At 40.6% G+C, this 22367-nt stretch overlaps 2 long non-coding RNA genes across 4 annotated transcripts; both read right to left on the reverse strand.

Moving 5' to 3' along the window:
• Window positions 1-3014: 3014 nt before the first annotated feature.
• Window positions 3015-8522, reverse strand: LOC137478822 (uncharacterized). Of its 2 annotated transcripts, XR_011001826.1 has the most exons (5): window positions 7698-8522; window positions 5935-6102; window positions 5118-5169; window positions 4640-4733; window positions 3015-3606 (listed from the first exon to the last, which is right to left on the reverse strand). It is a non-coding gene; the product is annotated as an uncharacterized lncRNA (long non-coding RNA). The 2 variants fall into 2 exon arrangements; XR_011001825.1 differs by having other exon boundaries at window positions 4640-5169.
• A 1160-nt stretch (window positions 8523-9682) lies between these two features.
• LOC137478823 (uncharacterized) lies at window positions 9683-16472 on the reverse strand. Of its 2 annotated transcripts, XR_011001827.1 has the most exons (5): window positions 16018-16472; window positions 15249-15334; window positions 13367-13580; window positions 12440-12542; window positions 9683-9818 (listed from the first exon to the last, which is right to left on the reverse strand). It is a non-coding gene; the product is annotated as an uncharacterized lncRNA (long non-coding RNA). The 2 variants fall into 2 exon arrangements; XR_011001828.1 differs by lacking the exons at window positions 9683-9818; window positions 12440-12542 and having other exon boundaries at window positions 13062-13580.
• Between the last annotated feature and the right edge of the window lie 5895 nt (window positions 16473-22367).

The following is a 22367-nucleotide window of genomic DNA, read 5'->3' on the forward strand; positions in this document are numbered from 1 at the left end:
CAGTTCTAAACAGTAGCAGTAAAAATGGTTCCCAGTGGAGATAGACTACAGGTGCATGTTACATCTGTTCATCTGACAGTATACAAATCCTTTAAAAATCATATAAATCTTTTGTTTAGTTAGGGAGGGCCACCAAGTATTAGAGAGGGATCAGCTTCAAAGTTCAGCTTTAAAAGTGTACCGTAGTAAAATGAGAAATACCAGTTATGTAGGGAAAGATGTTTTCATGCAGGATTCTATCCTGTAAACTCAACAGGTCTCAGTGCTGTACCAAAGTGACTTTTTGTCATGTCCCAAATCAACTCCATCTCCAAGAAAATAATCATAAAAATTCCTCTAAAAGAGCAAAGGGATCTCATGGGATAGATTTTAGAGGATCCAAAGGGAAAGACTCAACTTCCAGAAATGCTCACCGCAGCAGATCTCAAGGTAGATTTATGTTATTCAACAGCAAGTAGGAGGTATGCAATTATAGAAGACCTGGCAATAGGAGGAGTATTCAAAGGGAAATACAACACTGGCAGTGATTAAAAAGTCCACTCTGCCTACAAGATGAGCAACTGCTTCTTGTAGAAGAGCAAACCAGCAAGGAAGATGTTTTCCTGTCTCAGAAGATGAGACCAATGGAGGTGGGGGGGGGGGGGAAATCAGGTGGAAAAAGAGAGGAGCAGGAGTTGAACTTGAAAAGAAGATTGATATATTGAAGTAGAGCTCTTGTCTATGCCAGTAACTTGAGCAATGATCTAAGTTTGATAATAAATTTAGTATCTGTGCTACGGCTGAGAAGCTGCTGTGATAGAGAACTGAATGGTCAAAGATCTGTGCATGGAGACATCTCCTAATACATCTCCAAAGACATCTCTAGAATACCAACAAACAAGTTGTTCCTTTTTTTCCTCCCCTGTATAATGAATGCATTTTACAAGATGATTCTCTTTTAATGATCTTTCATTTCTCCAAACATGCATAAAAAGAGGAGCAGGGAGAAACTGTGTCATTTTCCCCTGTGTATTTTAGCATGAAGTCAAGCCAGGAAAGTTGCAGAGCAAAGAAATTGCCCAGAAAAATAAAATGTTTAAATAGTGGCACCGCTTAAGAAGGATAATTGGGCAACCTGAGTTGAAAGAACTTATTCCAGGTAATTCAATGTAGCAGAGGGCTCTAGACTGTAGCACCAGAAATGTAAATGGCTTGATACCACTCTCCAAAACAGAATATTTAGTATTTTTTTAGAACATTTTTGCCATAAGTGGTGGCATTATGTCATTGCACAGTTGTGTGTGCAAGCCCAGCAAAACGAAGGTGAGAAAATGGAACCACCTGACTCCCAGACAGGAACACTTCTGCAACACAAACTCATGAGTTAAAAGTCTCAGACTTTAATAATACGTATTATATTTTTAAATTACTGTGAGACTACTAAATGCTTTGTAGTGTTCGTAGTAATGATCAAGGAAGAAACAGGATTAGCATTTAAAAAGAGTAGCTTGTGTTCTGATTTTCCATTCTAAATGGGTGCCAAAAGTCACAACTGAGCTTAAGACGATCTTTCATTGAATTTACTGTAATAAATTTTTTAAAATAGTATTAAAGCAGTAACTTTAGGCTAAACTTTTATAGAAAGACCAGTTATTGAATAGGATGATGTGACCCAAAATACTGGTCTTTGAAGGGATAAAAGTCAGCTTTTGACAACCATAGCTGCTTCTGCAGCTGCAGGGAGAACATTTTCTTCATGTCAATTTATATTTCATTTCCTTCAGCTCAATAGCTGATTCATTCAAGTTCAGACACTGATGAGGAGTTGAGACACAGGAATGTTTATTTTCTCTCTTGCAAATGATGAGAGCAGACCAGCACTAAAGCACGATCCACTACATCTAAATCCTCCAGGGACAAATGGTGGAAAAAACATCAGATTGATTAACTCAGGGCATTTTTCCTTTCTTAATAATTTATCAAGTTTTGAAAAACAAGATATTTACCTTTATTTTCTGATTCATCCAGCAAACTTCACACAGTTTGAGCTAGCAAATAAAATGCCTTCATAAAACATGTGTTCGTGATTTTCCCTGAATTACAATTTTCATCCAAAGCGCACTGTCATGAATCACAAATTAAAAACATAATCACTTTAACTGGAAAGACTAAGCAGCAAATTCTGAGATGATGCAGGGCAGACAGGGACATGTAGAAGTCCTGATGAAAATGGGGAAGGAAGAGGCTCTCCAGCTTTCACAGATACCAGTGATTTAAATTGCAACCCTTTGCTTAATGCTCTTTGGTTGAACTGGAGTTTGAGCATTTTGGAGCAAAGTATGAGATGATTTATTAAAGGGAATCTTTTGTCTTACCAGTGTCTTTTCTACAGACCTAGAGCGCTTCTTAATATGTATTAAGTTCTATTATTATGTGTAAATGCAATGCTTTACCCACCTGTTTCTCACTAATGGTTACCAAATGTGCTGTCCTGCTGGTAAAAACTGAGACGGAACCTTTCTCAAGCAATCCTACTCTGTGCTACAAATGCAGAACAAGTTTAAAAGACACTATTTAAATCAAAACTGAGACACCTGACAATTTAAGTAATTTTTAATTCAATTAATTCTCAAAAGCAAGGAAGGAAAAAAAAAAAAACCAAAAAAAACAGAGAAGGAGGGTTCAAACATTGCCAGTAAGATGAAAATTCCATCCTACCAGTTTGCACACGGGAGAAATATTTCCAGATTGGAAAATGGAGGCACCATGACTCATGTCCTTTGTGTCACCCCTCGAGCCAGTGCCTGGGGAGCCGCATTCGTCAGCTCCGTGCGACACCTTCAGCTTCCAGTGCACGGAGATGCTCGGGGTGATCCTGGCTGATCCTCCCTGCACACACCCATCCCTGCCTGCCCTCCCTGCTGCAGCCATGGGGCTCACTGCTCGCCCGTGGAATATGGACAGCACGGGAAGGGAAGGGAAGGGAAGGGAAGGGAAGGGAAGGGAAGGGAAGGGAAGGGAAGGGAAGGGTTTATTTCAAGGTGTAAGTGAAAATTAAACAGAAATACTACTTATCTTTACAGTCTAGCAACAAGCTCCCCTCTCCCCACCAGAGCAGTGTGGGACCTGAGTTACAAACCACTCATCTCGACTGGTAGCCCTAAGGAGACACCATATTTAGAGCCATTTATACTCACAGCTTTATTTGATTACCATGGTCAATCGATCAGTACCTGTTTGTATCTCTGTGGAGTACAAAAGCCTGTCAGGAAGTAGACAGCATACTCATTTCACATCATTAAACATGCTCACCTGTGGTTTCTAGTCATGCTCAATTTTATTTCCAGTCATGTTGAATTTTATTGCCCAATCTTTTTTTTTTCTTATCAGCCAAGATGAAGATACTGTATTGTCAAGTGAGAGTCAATTTTCCAGAGAGAATTCCAGTTTTTCATTACATTTTCAGGGTTCATGGATAGCTAAAAAACTAAATAGTTCAGCAAAAGACTGCAATATTTGAGCAAAGTATTTTGTGGGACTTAAAACTTAGGTGTTGAATGCTTATGTTGTTGTTTACAACAGTCCATCTGGCCATCCATGGTCATCATGGAACACCATGGCTGTGCACTCCCACCATGGAAAGAAAACCTCATAAGGGAATCAGTGGAGTTACAGCCTCATCTAATGCCTGAATTCACAGAAAAGAATGTGAACATAAAACATCCACAAAAAAAACATATTTAAAAGAATAATGTTTCTGTTGTCACCAAAACTCTATTTTATATTCCTGGTCTAAAATAGATTTTTGCATGAGCTGGAATTGTGCCCTACCACACTCCCCATTCCCTGAGTCCCCAGGTGGCACACTGGAGCAGGGACCACTTTGTGATCCTGCAAATAATATCCTAGTTATAAATGGCATTAATTAAAGAATCAGAGTCATGGCATGCAACCAGGCATCACTGATTACTCTGGTCCTGCATGGTCTGCTCAGAGCAAAAACTGCCCTGAATAATCCAGGCTTCAAATACAACCTCACTGAAGAAGTGCATTAAAAAATCCCAGCAAACTGACTGGGTTTATGGTAATAACAGCAGACATTTCTCTGCATGCAGATAATTCCAAATAGTCTGTACTTAAAGAAAATAATGAGGAATGGCACCCCCCTCCTCCTGTAGAATGTCTACATTCTAACTCCCAATCCTGCAAAGGCTTAGACTGATGGTTCACTTCTATAAGTGGAGCTTTTCAAATTGCTGTGTTCTGCCCCTAATCCTGCAGGCAGCCATTCCTGCTGGCAGATTTCCAGCAGCCCCCATGAAGGGAAGGGTCTGGGCTTTACCACTGACTGGTCACCAGCTGAAACTTGGGCCATATGAATGGGGGCCCCTCTGACAGCCTTATTAACACAAATGACTTTTATTCTGCATGCCTGGGTAAGCCATGGGCACATGCCTGCAAGATCAAGGCTTCAGTCATTAATAATTTGGGCAATCGCTTCACCTAAAGCCACACTCTGTCTGCACAGAAATCTTTCCGGGAATCTGGTAAAAAGATTGATGAAAATTAAACATCTACTTAGTGAAGCTGAAGTAACCAATATATGATTAATACTTTCCAATTATATTTCAGTACAGTACATTGCTGAGTTTGTTATTACCTGCACTCTTAACACTCCATCTGCAGTGTTAAATCCATCTGTTGCTGAAAATATGACTATATCTTCAAGGGTTTCTGAATCATCACGCTGGTACCTTTTAACATAATTATAATGAAAAGTGATATTCATTATCCAGCGGAAATTAGAAACCTATAAATATGAGGGGAGGGGAGCAAGGGAAGAGCTGAGGTCCAGCATTGCCCACTATCTCAATTGATCATGTTGGCTTCTCTCACTTGAAGTATTGCTCTGGGCTCTGGATTTAGCACCACCAGTCCCACTGGTTTCACTGATGTTTTGTTAACGCCTCTCATGGGGACCTGGTCCCTCAGCTTTATTCTGCCAGGTGGAGGTGGGCAAGAGAAGTGGCTTCATCACTGGCATGCACATCAGGGTGTGGAGACAGCACAGACCTAAGGGTGTGTCCCATGGCCAAAGCTTCTGGGGGGCAGGATGTCAAACCTTGGGAATTGCTCACCTGTCTGAGGAGGAATGGCTGTGCTGGACCCTTAGCACTGGGCTCTCACCTGCTGAAATGGCAAGAGAAATGTTCTGGTCATTCCTGCCTTTGAGAAGGATCTAAAGCTGAGGGTGCTATTTCTAAATACTCAGTTAAATTTTCAGAATAAATATATCATATTTTTGTGCATATATCTTAGATGTTAAAGAAACCCCCTCTTTAATACAGCAGCAGCTGGTTTAAATGTGCCTGCAGGTAACAGAAGGCAAAGCTTATGTCACAGTCTTCCCTGAACTCTGCTCCCTCCATTTCCTTCCCTCTGCCCTGTTAGGATTTGTCCTTGCAAAACCACAAGTCTCCTTTTTAAACCATTAAAAGAAAAATATGAATTTTCAGACACCATTACACAGTTATGGATAAGATATGAGCTTCACTTCCCCCAGATCCCAAAGCAGAGGGTCCATTTTTGAAACTCTGGGTAGTAACCAGCTAAGGAGAATTTTACAGGAAGAACTCAAACTAACTTATTCTAAAAGCCCGCAAACAAAACTCCTTCCACCTTGACAAGTCCGTGCAGATCAATGAAACTGGAGAGAGGAGGTTAATTAACTATAAAAACTTTCAGATCCTCATGGGAGCATGAAGCAGGGTTTTCCTTTGCTGCATCCAGGAAGGACCATACAAGGACCAACCATTCCACCAGTGCACCTGCCCTCAGTTTGGGCCTGGAAGGGGTTCTGTGGTGCTCAGCAGGTGTGCCTGTGCTGTTGGAATAGGAGCAATCCTGTCACTTGGTGTGAGAGATGGACAAAAAATACAAGAAAAGCAAGGGTACCTGTCTATCTAAGACTGTTGAGTTAGAAGTGAAGCTGCTGTGCCTTCTTTGCAAGAGAGGACAGAGATGCTTTCCTCTGTGCCATCAGAAATAGGGGATAAGTGGAGTATTACCCTATTGTGGTGGTTTTTGAGGCTCGTGGATTTCTGGAATCAATCTTTCTTCTATCTGAAATAAATCCACAGGGTTAATAGCTAGAGGCACAGAGCTAAAATGTGATTTTGAGAAAAACAAGAACAAGACGATGCAGTATTTCTAAAGAAGAGAAAACGGGCTCAGAGTTTTAAAAATATCCTTCAGAAAAAAACATAGAAATGAAAACTTCTGAGCTGACTGATGAAGCTTCAGTATTGTTTTCCTCTCACCAAGCTTTTATTGCTATTCTTTGGAATATAATTGGTGATAATTTTCTACTTGGAGTCTGACACAAATCGTACAAGTTACTGAAGGTGCTTGGAAAACAAAAGAATAGGTTGTTTTATTTCTCTTCATAGACAATTTGCTGTTGGAAACAGTGAAGCCTCTTGAACGACTCCCAGAATTCAACTGCTTGTTTTAATTTCTCAAATAATCCTTTCCTATGGTTGTATTTTCTTCACTACAAGTAACTCTAGCTTCTTTTCTGCTTTACCACTGTTCTGGGCAGATTGGTCTTAGGGCAGAGTTTTACCATTTAGCTGAAGAATATAGCCTTGAGCATTTTAAGCTTTACACAGCACACTCAAAATCCACCCTCCACAAATATTCATTTAATACTGGCAGGAATTTTGCTGATCCCCTTAACCTAGCTGGTATTTTAGTAGTTAGTTTGCTAGAACACTTAACAAAGAATACATGCACACAGACAAACCCCAGATGGAATAAATTTGATTAATAATTTGCATTTGTGGAGAAAATGCTTGCCTGGATCCTTTCAGGGAATGCAGGCACCTTGAATAAGCTTTATGCTCTGACCTTAGCAAGGGCTTGCTTACACAATGGTATAATACAAATACATTTGAAAACTATAGGAAGAAATCAGGCAATAAATGTGTGGAAGAATCTTCAGGGCTTATTATTCAGCAAAGGAATTGCCAAACCTAGATTTTTCAAGCAATGCCATGAAAAGATGGAAAGGTAGAAAACACTTAATTGAGTGAACTTTCCTGCCAGATGTGTCAAAGTGCTGGCAAGGAGCAGAAACACCAGCAGTGGGTACAGCTCACCATTTTCATTTTTTATTGAGTGAAATCAGAGATGGCGTTTGACTGGTTTGGCACAGAAACTGCCAAGATCTTACTCTGTTGAGTAACAGGAGTGAACACAGCTCCTGCTGTTTGCCACCGGGAACCCAGGGGCTTGTGCAGGTCCTTGAAATACAAGGCTTGTCCATTATCAAAAAAGAAAGTGACTCACGTTGCTGGAAAGCGCTGGAGTCCTCACTGGACAGATTTCAGTGAAACACTAAGAAATTTACTGATTTTGGTCCTTTTTTTCAAGAATCATGGAGGAATTCTCCAATCTCTGCACTGATGTGTAATATTGTTCTCTGCAGTGAGGCTGCACTGTCTTCTATAGTCAGAAATAGGATTGAGAAGGTGATGCTAGGCTTCTGCCCTTTTTCTACTTTTATGCTTATTTGTTGTATTTTAACTTAAAAATTTAGATTCCAATAAGCATAATTTGTTCTCATGCCTCTCCCACCACCTTTTTATGAAAGCAGAGCTTTAAAAAAAATATAGTAATAATACTTGCAAATTATGTCAAAAGCTTTTCTTGTTTACCTGAAAGATGTCAGGTCTGAAGCAGCAGGACTTGTTTTTTTGTTTGGTTGGCTTTTAGGCTGCAAAAATTAGCTTACACACACTGTAAAAATTTGTAAAAGGGAAGAAGAAATGTTAGATCTTTTCCCTATCACCTTATAAAGTGTAATTCAGCTTGACAGTTTCATATACATGGGAGAAGTGAGAGAAACAAAGCATTAACAGCACACATAAGTTGATTGTCTGGAGATTTGGTCTCTGGAGAGCAGAGCTGACGCCTTGTGATAGTGCAAGTTTCTTTGACAACGAGTTGCGTGTAGTTCCAGGCTCACTCTGGCTCGTGTAACACAAGGGAGCAGTCTAAAAAATGGCCGAAAAATGGGGAAATCCAGACTGATCCCATTCTACTGGTACCAGCTCAGCTCTCAGATCATCAGTTCATAAAAATTCTCTTTCAAGCATTGTTTTTTTCCAGTATCTTGACATTTCTATTAATTTTCTATATTTGTTAAAGTGTTGCAAGGAATGAATTGAAACAGCATACCTAAAGGAAAAAAAAAGAAGAAAAATAAAAATTCAATTGGTCTTTTTGCTTTTGCTTTCACCTGTTTTAATATTGGTGAAAATCCAGAGCAAGTCTTGATTTTAATCAAGTCATTTGTGTAAAACAGAAGCATTGTGTTATTACAGATGAACAGCTTCAGCCTTCTCATTCCTGCACAATTTCCTATTATGCAATATTTCTCTGCAAGGCTTTCAAATATTTTGAATGATATGTCATTTAAAAAAAAAAAAGCCATACTTACATGAGCATCAAAGACTAGGCAGTTCTTGACTATCAGATAAAATTAATTGAAGTGAGTCAGGAAAAGACTTCTTCAAAATGGTGATGGTAGACAAGGCTGTAGAAGAGATTGCTTTGCAAGCACATTGACACAGGGATATCTTAAAAATACAAGATCCAGCACAGATCCTTTTAGGCACTCGTCTGCTGTTTTTCTTTTCTCCTTTTACTCCTGTATTAATTCAAGCCCCAGATAACCCCATCCATCACACCAGGGGACCAATAGCAGTTATTAATTTTCAGCTGTGTGGACAGCTCAGTCCTGCACTCCCAAACATTTGTCATTGAATCACAGGATCATTGCAGCTGGAAAAAGTCTTCAAGTCCAACCATGAGCCCAGCACTGCCAGCTCAACACTACTCACTCCATCACCAAGCAGTACCAGGGGACCTCCCCTGGCTGCAGCACCTACTTTGCCCATCTGCAGTGGATTCCTTGATAACCTCCAGCACTCGGCTCAGTTGTTTCAGTAAGAATATAATAATCACTTGAATTAATCCCACAAATAAAACATCAATGTAGGTGTTTTAGGAAGAACTACCTTCCCTTTTGCAAGCTTAAAGTTGACATTGCTCATCAGGTTGTCATCTGTTGGTGGGATGACAATGGGACACCATTGCCTGAGGGGAAACCAGTGCCTAATGCTTTGCCTTCCATCAAATATTCTTAAAACAGCCCAATCCTTGGCTGTGTCTCTCTCATCGTGCTGGAAATAGGCAACTGCATCCTCAATGTTTTCAAACTCGAGGCTTTTGCCTCCTGTTATATAAATGCAGAAAGAAAGTTACCATGTGCTCTTTCTATCAACACAAATTACCAATAACATTTTCAAATTTAAGCAGATGAGACACACGTCTTCTGTTCCCCGTGTAAAGGCTGGATCCACTTAAAACCAACAGGAGCCTTTTCATTCACTTCAGTGAACTTTAGATCACGTTCCAAAGAAGTGACATGATTATTTTTTCACCCTCAAATATACATTGGGCTGTTCTTAGTAACAAGCCTGAACTCTGCAGACTCTCACTGCAGAAGTTCCAAAAGATGTGAAAATCTTATGTTTCTTTCAGAAGAATTTCTATTAATTTTTCTGAGACACATGCAAAAAAGTGTAACCTTGACGAGGCAGATGATGGGGGTAGGTTTAACAAGATAAAATGTGCTTATATTCTGTAGGTGTTGCATTGCATCCCGTAGTTGAACCCAGATCTGACACAGCACCTCACACTGTGACCCATCCGTGCTGGGGACCTTCCACCACCAGGAGCTGGACAGCATTCAGGTAATCATGAGCAGCAGTCTGTGGAGGATCAGAGAATTACAGAATCACTAAGGCTGGAAAATACTCCAAGGTCATCAAGTCCAGCTGTCAGCCAAGTACCACCTTGTCAGCTAAACCATACCATGAATTGCTATGAATTTTCTCTCGCTTTTTGAGCACTTCCACTTTTGGATGGTGACCCCACCGCTTCCCTGGGGAGCCTGTTCCAATGTTTAACCACTTTTTCTGTGAAGAAATGTTTGCCAATATCCAATCTAAACTCTCCCCTGGCACAACTGGAGGCCGTTCCCTCTTGTCCTGTGTATCCTACTCCACAGCCCAGCCCTGTGATACACGTGCATATAAAACTGAAGGCTGATAATAAGCATTTGCATTGCTCTTCACAAAGAGCCACACAGCAAAATCCAAGATGCCATATTCTCTCTTGCATCTACTTTAAGGCATTCATTTGGGGAAGGAAGGTTTTATAATGTTTATTTGAGCCTGGAGGAACTATCCAATAAATGTTGAGTGTAATACCACAACACTTTCCTGTACCAAGGGAATTCTCACAGCGCTTGTGTCTGCAGAAGGCAAGGAAAAGCAACAGCTTTCCCCCCTGAGCCAGCATGCCTGCCGTGTGCCAGGTCTGCATGAGCCCGGGGTCCTTCCAGAACAATATGTTAACCAGGAAATTGGAACTTTGGAGTAGAAACTTAATCCAAAACCAGAAAGAAACATGAAAATGTGTACAAACAGCTCTCCAACTGGTGTATTTAAAAACACATTTTTTTTTTTTTTTTTTTTTTATTTCTGCCTTTTTAATCCCCCTTATTGTGAGCAGGAAAAGGTACAAGATTAGGGTAACAGTAAAAGTGAGGAAAATTTTCACAAACTAAAAGGCAGAAACGAGAAAATCACCTAATTATTACCCTTATTTCTCCAGCCAAAACCTTCTTGAAGTATATTCCCACTTAAAATTTAAGCAGAGGTTATATATATTGATCAAAAATACACTTTAAAAAGTACTGTTGTTTGTAGCACTACCTTTGGAGTACTCTTCACAGAATAGATTTTATGTAAAACACTGATTCTCAGCAAAAGTTTGTAGGAGAAGTATGTGCACTTGAAATATCCACAGGATTTGTCTTATCCCAACACCGTAAAAATTGTCATTTTGTAACAGACTCACTGCCCAGCCACATTTTTCAGACTATGTAAGCAGGCTAAAAGACCTCAAGATCACAGTGCATCCTTCTGTTCTCACTCTGGGAGCTAAAATTCTCTTCACTTGTGAAAATGCTGCAAGATTTTTATTTTGCAAGTCATCAAAGAGCACTGAGTATCTTAAAATAAAAATCACCAAAAAAAGTCCAGAAAAGAATCTGCACATACAAGAGTCTCCAGACTTGAGTTTTCCACATCCTGAAATTTATTTGTGTGTCTAAATTCCTTTTTGCTTAGAGGAGCTAAATGCAAAAAGACTTGGAAGGATGGGACTTTAAGTGAGAGCTGTAACTTCAGTGCTGCAGCTGGACAGAGCAGCAACACAGCAGGGAAAAGTGGGAACAAGCCAGGCACACTGTCATCTACCTCCTGAAATTCCAGGCATTTCAACACTTAAAACCCTGTGACCTGTAAAATATTTGTCTTATCTAACCCTCAGAAGCCTTCAGAGTTTCTCCTTCAGCAGTCAGAAGCTTTGGCTATTGCTCAGCAAACAAAAGTACATCTCATCAGCAGTGAGATAACTCCACAAGCAGAATTAGCACTAACAGAGAAGAACCAAGTCCAAGGTGTATTTCTAAAACACTCATCAGACTTCAAAGAGCCACAACTCCACTGTCCCAAATGTACCTGCAGGTGTATTAACATGCACTCAAGAGCACTGTGAGCTCACACAGTGAAGCAAGACCATATATAACCCTTCCAACCCATGTTCTACCCAACCTTGGGAGCTTTGGCCTTCACACTTCCTTTTGAAAAATGGGCTGCAACAGGAGAACTGCTCATGAGCACATTATCAGTTGCTTGAAACTCAGCCTAGCAAAACAAGCAAAACAAACACTCCCTGAAAGATTAATGCAGCATTTGCTGACTGGCAAGCTTGCTTTGGATGTAGTACAGCAGTGCTGACTGCAGACAGCCAGGCTCCATTACTTCATAGACCTGTCTCGCAGCAGGAGACACATCGGGTGGCAGGTACCAATTCTCAGATCACAGCGATCCTGCCGAGTGAGGGATGCTGTGGGCTGTGCACAGCCCTCCAGATGGGTGAGCCACCCCTGTAGCAGGGGGTTAGCAATGTGCAACGTTACTTTTTCCCTTTGCTGTTTCTGCATCTTCAGCATCTTGAGCCATGGCCACCAGTGTGCGAGGGTGAGCTGCTGAGCTTCTGAGATGAACATAGACACAAAGGCAGCTTCACATTGTGTTTGTAATATCTCCCTTTATCAGGACATAAGTCCAAACGTTTTCTGTTTATGATTAAAAAGCCCAGTGAATCTTTGCACTCACATTAGCAAGGGTGAGGGAATGCCCCAAGGCAGGTGAGTGCACACAGATGGGTTTCTGTATATATAGACATCAAGCAACTCTTGGATGCATCAACAAGTTACTGGGATAATGCTAGAGAATTAACAGTTAAACACAACAATTACCTTCTAAGCTTTGCCTCAGACAGTCAATAATCTTGTCCCAGTTAATGCAGCTGGCAAAATTCCCATTTGAAAGGGCAAGATTCTCCAGTAGACTCTTGAACAACTACACAGAGAAAGGTGATGCACAGGTTAGCATAGATGCACAGAGCAATCCAGTAATGGATTTCCCAGATTTTGGCACTTGTTTTTTATTAGTTACATCAGCTAAGTGTAGGAAGGCATGGCATGGATGATAAGCCCTGGAAAATTTCAAAAATCCAGTTTGTGCTCTTTAATCTGGACAACTGGAATTCTGCATGGGAATGATGCATACACTCTCCACATGGGAAAAAACATATAGGGTTTCAAATTCACAAAAGTGACTCTGTGTGTAATTGTGGCCATAGCTACTTCTGATCAAGTCCCAACTAGGCAAAAAGCCGCATTAGCAAGCTACCCCTTGTCTACTTTTTATAAATAAAATTAATTCAATTCAGATAGGCAATCACAGGCATGTTTTTAGCTAAAAATGGACAGGGGTTGTGATAAACCACTATTTCCTTCCTATATCATTTATTAATGGCAAGGCACTGACAGGACACTGACAAGATACTGACAAGATTCATTACAAGACCACAGAAAGTTATTAGGAGTCCAGGTACCAGAAGGCCACAACTTTATTTTCTTTCAAGATCCATTCAACTCTTCCATATCAGTTTTTCTTTTCTTTTACCACTAATTTGTAAAGACACCTTCAAGATGCAAAACAAAGCTAGATGAGTTGCAAGCTAAGATAAATCTTTGTTAAAAATCTAGGCAGTTCTTCTACAACAAATGCTTTGAAGTACAAAAATAAGATTATCCCAACACTGTTTTCAAATCTTTCCTTCTAGCTGCATTTTTTCAGATATTCAGGTAGATGCCCCTTCTCCCCTGCCACTACTTGACCTGAAGCAGGGTGCAGTGCCTCCAAAGCCATGCTCCATGCAGGCAAACTGTACAGGAAACTAAGGCTGGCATTCTTCTGCCTGCTCTGTCAGATGTGCCAAGCAATTCGTGGAATTCCAGAGGCATTTGTCCAACAGGAGGAATATTTGGCTCCAGCTTCCTGGTCTGTACATGAGGAACAAGTATTTCTATGATAGTCTCCAGTTCAGCAGACCTGAAAGCAGAGGATTTATTACACACAAGATCAAGAAGCCTCTCCTTTGATCATTTATACAGTGAATGAAGGCATTCAGAGCCCAGCTCCAGCACACTCTGAAATATTCCTGGACACAGCCAAGAACAATAACTAAGCATTGGGTGGAGAGCAGATCCTTTGCTGGGGGACATCACACAGCAACTTGGTTGGCTTTGGTGGGGAAACAGCAGTTTACACAAGCTAAAAATGTAATCTTTTTGCACATGGAGCTCTTCTTTGTAAACCATACTTTGATACACATCTGGGAGCCAGATAATAAACACTTCAGATAAATCACTGGAAGGTTTAGAGAGCTTTACGCGCTCTCTCAGACTTTCAGTTGAAGAGCAGAGGCCAGAAGTCAGCACTGATTACACCTCAGCAGCAAATAACCATTATAAATATCAAAGTTGCACTCATTTGCACAATTTCTGGGAGCTTTCTCTTCTGTTTCTGAAGAGCTCTCTTCAGACCTCAGCATCTTTTGTTCAGTGGTACTTAGATACTTACACCTCATGCTCTAGTAGGGCTGGATATCCCACTGAGCTTTGAAACATCAAAAAAGGATTGCCAGAACATTTCTTTCTCCTGCAAATCAAATAGCTCCATGATGCCCACAGCAAGTTTTCCCCATGACTCAACCCCTCATTCAGCCATGGCCTGTCCCAGAACTGGGACAGCACCTGCAAGTTATTGTCACTTTGAAAGGAGTCATTCACCCCAAGCTCTTGGGGTTTTAAGTTGTAGGGAAGTCCCAGTAAGCTGGAGCTACCCAAGGAGATCAATATTTGTCAAGAAGTTTTCTTGTCTGAGGTGTAGTTCTGAAGTGATCTTCTCATAAGAGTTACCACAGCTCTTAATTAACAACTGAGATTTTTCAGATGGACATAAAAAATGAGGTGGTGGACAACTTCCAACAGGGGTGAGCTTTGGAAAACCCTAGGTGGCAAAAAAGGCAAGGACAATGATCACCTCCAACTCAGTATTGAAGCACAAAAGAGGGCACTCCCTTAAAATTTAAGTCACATTATCACAACTGAGTTCTCACCTCTAAGTTCTCAGACTTGCACTGTTTTCTTCCAAAAACTGGTCAGCCATTGTCAGTATTATTAACTTAGTGGCAATCAAAATTTTTGTTAAGATAAATGGTACTAACAAACAGGTAAAGAGAAAAAAACATCATTATTTTACCAGCCAAATCCAACAATGTTGTCTCAGGAGGCACCTGAAATTTTGCTTACATAAGTACTGCAGGCTTGAGCCCATGCTAAGACAATCTCAACAACATTTTAAGCTTTAGTAGAATAACTTTCATGTTATAACTTCATTCAGTCATTAAGACAGCAATAATTTAAGATAGGAAATAAAGAGGAAAAATTTGTCTTTGCACTAGTTATTCTATGAAGGACTGGAATATTAATATTATTGGGTACATGAAACCCTGTGCAACCATGGAAACCATGGCATTGGATCCATTCAGCCTCCAAAGCTGAGCTGGGCCTATGGTTGCTATGAGAGGATATAGCACACACCTCTCAGCAGTTCTGCTTAGAAAGTTCTATTGTGTGTTTGTCTACACTTCATCTCAGCATAAAGCTATTTGTGGAACCGAGGTTAAGGAGAGGGTTCTGAAATCTGAAAACGTACCTTACAGATTAATTTAGGAAATCAGTTGCTCTTTCACAACAGTTTGGGGCTTATTTGTGACAATTTGACTGATATCTTCCCTTGTTCTGAAAAGATAAAAAAAGGATATAATGAATTTGACTTGAAGAAGTTAGGGATTAATTTATATTCCAGGAGCATATACGTATCCTTTTCAAGCTCGTCCTCAGCCCAGACATCCTACAGACAGCCTGCAGGAGTTGGTATAGAAACATGCTGCTGGTTTATGGGGTTTTTTTAAATGTAATTGCAAAATGTGAAGGAAAAATATAAATGTAGATATTTTAAAACACAATAAACTCAAAATTGTAGCTATTATTTAATCAATTATCTTTTCTAATTGCAAGAGCAATTACACTAGGAACAATAACATGGCAAATAAAACCATCTTGATGTACAATAATAAAGCCTAAATATCAAACAGAAGTTTTCTAAAAGGTTTATGAGCTCTCAATTCAGGGAATGACATCTGTAGCAGGGTGGGGTGGGAGAAAACTTTCCCTGTGAAAAGCATGGAATTCACCTAAACCAACAGCACACTTTTGTTTAAAGTGACTAATTAAGTCTTCAAAGCAGGTGATGATCTCTGCACCAGCTCCTCTGACAGCATCTTCCCCCACCCCAGTTTTTCATGCTCAAGGCACTGTCCTCAGAGCACCTCTTCCCTCTCAGCATCAGAACAGTACCCTACCTGAGCCATTCATATTCCAACTTTCTGTGTCACTGTCTCATTTAAAACCACTTTTCCTACCTTGCAGGACCCGCTCTCTCAGGGAAGTTGGAGCCGTAGTTTGGTCTCCGTAACGTTCACCATCTGTCCCCTCTCTGAGCTGATGCCTCTGTTCCCCAAGACAAATTTTGCTGCTTCTACATATGCAGGATGCACCAGAAATACCAGAATATCCAACTTGAGAAAACTGAGCAGAGCTTCGATCTTCTGCGTCCAGGTGCCTCCTTTAGTGTGGTTGAAGTGTTCAGCGGATGACAGTGCTCGTTTCTGGGAGTAACAGTCAGGAGCAGCCTTTCTGCTCAGGAAAGGCTTGGAATTGCTTCCAGCTTTACCTCTGTAAGAAGGAGTTTTTATTCCTATTTCATTTTAAAGTCTATAAAAAAGCCACCCAGTTTCCTTCAAGCTGTTGTAGGTGCATCTCGCTCATTGTCCCTCAATGGCCTGGTGGCCACGCCTGAGAAGCTCACAGGTGTTGCATGGGTGGAGGTCAGTAGTTCACCTGAGGAGTGTTCAGCAGATGGAGATGGCTCCCCTGGCACTCAGACAGGTGAGGAACATACTCCTGAGAAATACTCTACAATAACATCAGAGCAGGAAGAAGCTGTTTACCTGAAGGTGTTCAAAACTGTACACTCAGCACCAAAAATGCTTTTTCAGTTGTGGCAGTAACCAAAAGTTACAGAACCTTATAGAACCTTAAATTACAGTAACCTTACAGAACCTTAAATTCTTTCCTTAGCAGATGGCAGAGCACTCTTCTTCCCTTGCTTTTGTGTAGTGGACCATTATTTTGGAAGACCTAACTCCAAGGGTAGTTTCCTGCTCTATGCAAGACTCACGTGTCCTGCACAAGAAACCAAAGTGGTTCAAATCTCCTTTGCACCAGAAAGGGCAAGCCTAGCTCATAGAGAGTGGTGCCACATCCATGGAGGATGTCACATCTCCTTAGGAAAGCGTTCTCTAAAATTCCTCAGTACCTCCTTTTTCATGTATAATTTTTCCAAATGTGATTGTAACACCTGCATCCTACTCCTGCATCGCACTTTGCTCTTACCAAGCAAAACTATTGGTGCGTAAATGCTTTCATAAAAGTGCTTTTCGAAAAGTCTATGTGAGACATAGCAGGCAAGTGGCCAACTCCTGATTTACAAATGGTAGCAAATCCCTCAGCCCGAGCCTTTGCCATTAATTTACAAAAGAAACATTTTTAGGAAGAGCAGAAGCTGTGAATGTGCTGTAGGCAGCAGGGAGGATGTCAGGGTTGGTGCCCCGGTTCAAACACCAGTACAGTCATGAACCACTGGAAAGACAGGGGCCCCGTTTTGGGCACATCTCTGTTGTTACCTCCAAGGATCTGGATTAAAGGGCTGCCAGGAATTATGAATCCAGACATCCTCTATTGGTTTAGCAGATCTCTTAGCTTTGGGATAATGCACACCAGAATCCTCACTTTAAGCCAAGCACAGAACCAGACAGGTGTCTTGTGGATGGCAAGGAGCACCAAGGATCACTCTGCTCATTCAGGATCAGCCTTATTTCAGAGACAGCTCAGAAGCTTCTGTTTGCAGCACGTTTGCAGCTATAGCCTTAAGGTTTCAGAGTGTGAATTACTGTGGTGACGTGATGAGGCAGAGAGCAGTGGCAATGACCTGCAAGCTACTGTTTGGAAGTGTGTTAACCCGTTCCTACCCATTGCCATGAGCATTTCTCATGGCTGCAAGCACATTCTACAGGTCATTAGATGCCCTGATTTAAGTAAGTCTTTGTAATTTGGGCCCATTGAAACACACAAGGACAAATTCTTTAAAGGAGTAAAAATGAGGAACCATTTTTAAAATGGTTTAAATAAAATTTAAACCAAGGGCTATTTTTAATATTCAAGTAGTTGTAGTAATACAGCCTTTCTCTTACTTTCTACCCAAACCATGTTTCCCACAAAACTGAGTAGCTCTCAAAAACTACACTCATCTGTCAATAAATCGAAAGAGAAGCTGCCATGTTTAGAGGAAGAACAAAATTTAGGACTTCTGCATTAGTGCTTAAGCAATATCAGAATCTCTCTTGGCTTTCTGATTTACTTAATAAAATTCAGCAGACTTCCTCACAGCAGGAAGTAAATCTCCATTCTGGATGGCAAGATCTCCACTCTGCTGAAGTCAAAGTTACTTTTCCCTATGAGATACAAACTGAAAGAGGATTTCATCTACTTCCTGCATAAGGCTTTTGCGTCTAGTTGGGATTTGGCCATGCATTTATATTTTAATGTCTAAGTTCTAACACTCCTGGAAATCATGCATGTTCCAAAGTTCCAATCAGTATTTAGGGATGGCAAGTGTGATATCTAGCCTAGGTTCAGGTACTCCAAACTCTTATCCCTGCTATGCCCTATACATATCCTTAGGCCCTCAAAGCTACGTAGGCAATATGGAATATTAGTGAAAGTAACTTAGAATTTAGGCCAACACAATCTTGGCCTATAGAGCATCATATAAATGTGATATATTTACATGTGATAGGTTGATGTAATATATAAAACACTTTAGCTCTAACTGTATTTAATAAATGCTGAGAGCTAGCAGTATCAAGATAGATTTATGATTTCCCCATCTATTGTTTTACCAGTGATAATCAAAAAAGACCACTTGATTTAGACCATTTAGCTGACTTTTTTGTCATTTTGTAGTTAATGTACATTTTAGTATATTTTCCCTCACTTTCAACAAACTTGCATAGGTGCAGACTCACACACAAATCAAAAAGTTGCCTGACTGTTTATTGCATCTTTTTAGGAACATGTTTGTATATCTCTATTCTGGAAAACATTTCACAGTTCAGTGATGGAAAATAGTTTGCACTTCATTTGTGCATGTACTACTTTTAGATTAAGCAGGACCACATAAATCCTGCTGAAAAATGATGCAATTAAGCCAGACCTATTTGTAAAAAGGACAACATGTGGCTGTAATTATAATGGCAAAGCATTCAGTAACACATTGACTTATTAGCGTGCTAAGAGGAGTTTGTGCAACATGCTGAGTAAGTCTTTACAGGAATAAATCTTAATATTTCCCCTAAAGCCATTAAAAACTATCCTCTGTTGCATTTCTGATCAACTTCCAGGGTGATTTGCTTTTCCAAAATGGTCACTTTTGTTGTAAGAGTTGCAGTCAGTGTGTGCTGTGCCTACTGCTACAGTGGGAGTAGCTGTAGTTGCTCCATTTGACTTTTTTCATAGCAAGACTCTTGCCCAAGAGTGACTGGATGACTTGGCACAAGCACCAAAACTCTCAAGTCTATCTATTTAGGTGACCAATAATCTGTAAAGATTTATAGAGCTCATGCTTCATGATGCTGTTGCAGTTTAAATGAGGATTTCAATTTCTCAGCACATTTCTAAATCCTTGGCAGCTTCCAAGAGCCATCGGTGCCTTCTCCAACACAATCTGTGGTAAAAACTGACAATGCACTCCTAGTCCTTATCCATGACCACAAAGACTCTGTCCACTATGATGCCAAGGAAGGGAACAAGCTAAGTTTAAGACCATTTTTAGCTGTTCAGAGCCAAATTCGATTTGCCATCTGTACTTCAGCAGTAGAAATTCACAGTGTTCTGCAAGCATCCCTCCCTTCCAGCTGCTCACAGGTCACACTGTCCCTTGTGGTGACATATATGGGAAGGATTTTGTGCTCTTGGGACACACCTGTGAGGGCAAGCAGGACAGAAGATATCCTAGGCCATCCCATCCATGACAGTCCACGGGGCAGGGACTAGCAGTGGTGCAAGTTTCTAATTCTCATGGTCAGCAAAAGCCCCTGCAAGCTCAGCTCCACAAAGAGTGGACTGAAGGTGAGTTAGGGCTCAAATCCAGGCTCAGGTCCTCATTTGAAGTGCAATACACACATACCAAAACTCCTGTACAGGGCTTTTTGGACAGTGGTGCTTCTATCACCTCCTCCACATTCAAATGTTCACGTGAGGTGGGTGCAGAAGGAGATGTGAGAATCTCAGGACCCCATGCCACCAGGCTGGCTAGCAATGGGAAGGCTTTTTCCAGCCCAGACATGGAAGTCTGGCTGCCACACGTGAGAAAGAATTAACTTATTGTTAATCTTTCTTTCTCAAATTCTTCTCAAGGATGCTGCAGATGATAATCTGGGAGAATGATACAGTTTTGCCAATCACATGTGGAGCATTTATAGGTTAAAAAAAACCAATGTAAATATTTTTTTACTTCAAATCTCCAGTCTTTCTGATTTTCTGCTTTAGTCTTCAACATAACAGGAAAAGCTTATTTTCATAGTTGCATGCCTTGCCCTGAAGTAGACCAGAAAGCCCCTCTCATCTCCAAAGGGCTCATTTCCTTCAGAATTAAGACACTGAGTCAGTTATTCTTCATGTTTCAGTGACCTTTCTTCCTCTACTAGCTGGGGGGCTTGGTTCTTTCACAGGAGAACACGTAATATAAACATAATCAGCCCTTTCACATCACGGAACTCTTTACTTTAGCAGGAGATTCCTTATTCTGATATATTTTTTTCTGATATGCTCCAGCTAAAGTATAATCCATAGGAAGGAAAAAAAAATGAAGGGACCTTAAATGCTGACATCCACCGAAACATCACTTAAAGTGCACCTGTGTCTTGTCATTTCAAAATTAATAAAAGGCAAGTTATGTGATCCCTTTTGATAATTAATTCAGCCCTCTCGGATTCCCCTTTCCCTTCACGTTTATTAGCACAGAAAATCCTCATGCAGACAAACAGACAAAATAGCCACAGGACTCCTGTGTGGAACAAAGCACTTGGAGGAGGAGAAAGGGGCAAAGCTCTGCCTTGGTGATTAAAACACCTGAGTGCCTGAAGCATTCAGGTGTGGGGAAAATGTTGCTGAAGTGATGCAAGCCTTTAAAAATGCCATCACAGTTTGCCTGGAAATTCAAAATCCTCATTAGTTGTATGAATAATTTATCCCTGCTCTACCAGGCCGGGAAGGGACACTTGTGTTGTATTCTTGACTAGCAATGAGGTTGGTTACCAGAAGCAAAAAGTTTCTGAGAAATAGAAATTCACTCACAAACTGTGGTCATTCCTTGCCAGAACTTTTACAAAGATATCGTAAAGAGACCAGTCCCAGAGGCATAGGGTACCCCTTCCAAAGACTGCTCAAAGCAGTTAATGCACTTTAAAGAATTGCACTGACTTTAATCCACTTCTTATTTGGTTTAAATAACAGGTATGGCATGTGCAAAATTTAAAAAATAAAAATTTAGAAAAATCCAGTATTAGTAGTTAAGCATCCTCAAAAATGTCTTTTAAATTAACTTGAGGAAGTTTGAAAGTACTGTAAGGAATAAATGTTGCTTTTAATCTTTCAAAGCCCAAACTGTAGCATTCCTGTTATCTACTCCTGCCAAGTGTAAGAAGCATACAGGTCTTTAGGCACCCAGCAGTGATTCTTGGAAGGGCAATGAAAGAGGGAATGGCAAAAGCCTGCCAAAAGGAAAATCAAAGCCATACCTGCAAGCTGCAGTACAGTTCTAGGAATCCCTTCTGACTTTTCCTTTTCATGTGTTTGAAACTGAAACTTTTCAAAATGTTGGCGAGGTTCTTTAAAATAATTTTAACTTCTGAAAAACCTAAACAACTTGGAGGGATGAGGGAGAGGAAGAAAGAGGAAGCAGAGACAGGGTTAAACAAAAAGTAAATGGGAAGAAAAAGGGAAGAAGTGGCATGAAATGGAATTGAATTGTCCCAAAGCAGCCTCTTCAGAGGAAAGGAGCCCTAAAATGCAGGAAATCTGTCTAACCCTCTAACTATTCCCACTCAAGCTGCCCCGAAGTCACAGATGTTACTGATTCAGTTAGATAGCAATTCCAAGCTCCCAAAACAGATTCCAAGTGAGAAAATAGGAAAAGTCCTTGGTTGCTATTAGATACGCATTCTGAAGTAAAAAGAAGTATGAGCAGGGAAGAATTTGTGGCCTGGATTAGAGGTTCCACAGTAATTAAAGAGTAATGACAAATGGGGTCTGGGCTGACCTATTGAACGGGAAGCCACAGGGCTGGGAGCTCAGGCAGCAGAGAAAATTCCTAGGGAAATGTGTCAGGGTTTTTTCCTGCTGTGATTTACTGACATGTTTAACAGGAATGAAACCCATACAGGCCTCTGTAAATGTAAAAAGGGCCTACAGAGATTAGATGAAAAAGTGGAGAATTTAGAAGGGCATGCTAAAAGCCTTGTAAATGATGTATTTAACTGTGCAATTAGATTCTATGTTGGGGTAATAATTTATGGCATTGTTGCTAAAAACCTGGAGGACAGTTATCTCTTACTAAGAGACTGAGGACATATCCCTCCAATGTGCCCAGCAG

This window comes from Anomalospiza imberbis, chromosome 9 (genome assembly GCF_031753505.1).
Source record: "Anomalospiza imberbis isolate Cuckoo-Finch-1a 21T00152 chromosome 9, ASM3175350v1, whole genome shotgun sequence".
NCBI classification, from domain to species: Eukaryota; Metazoa; Chordata; class Aves; order Passeriformes; family Viduidae; genus Anomalospiza; species Anomalospiza imberbis.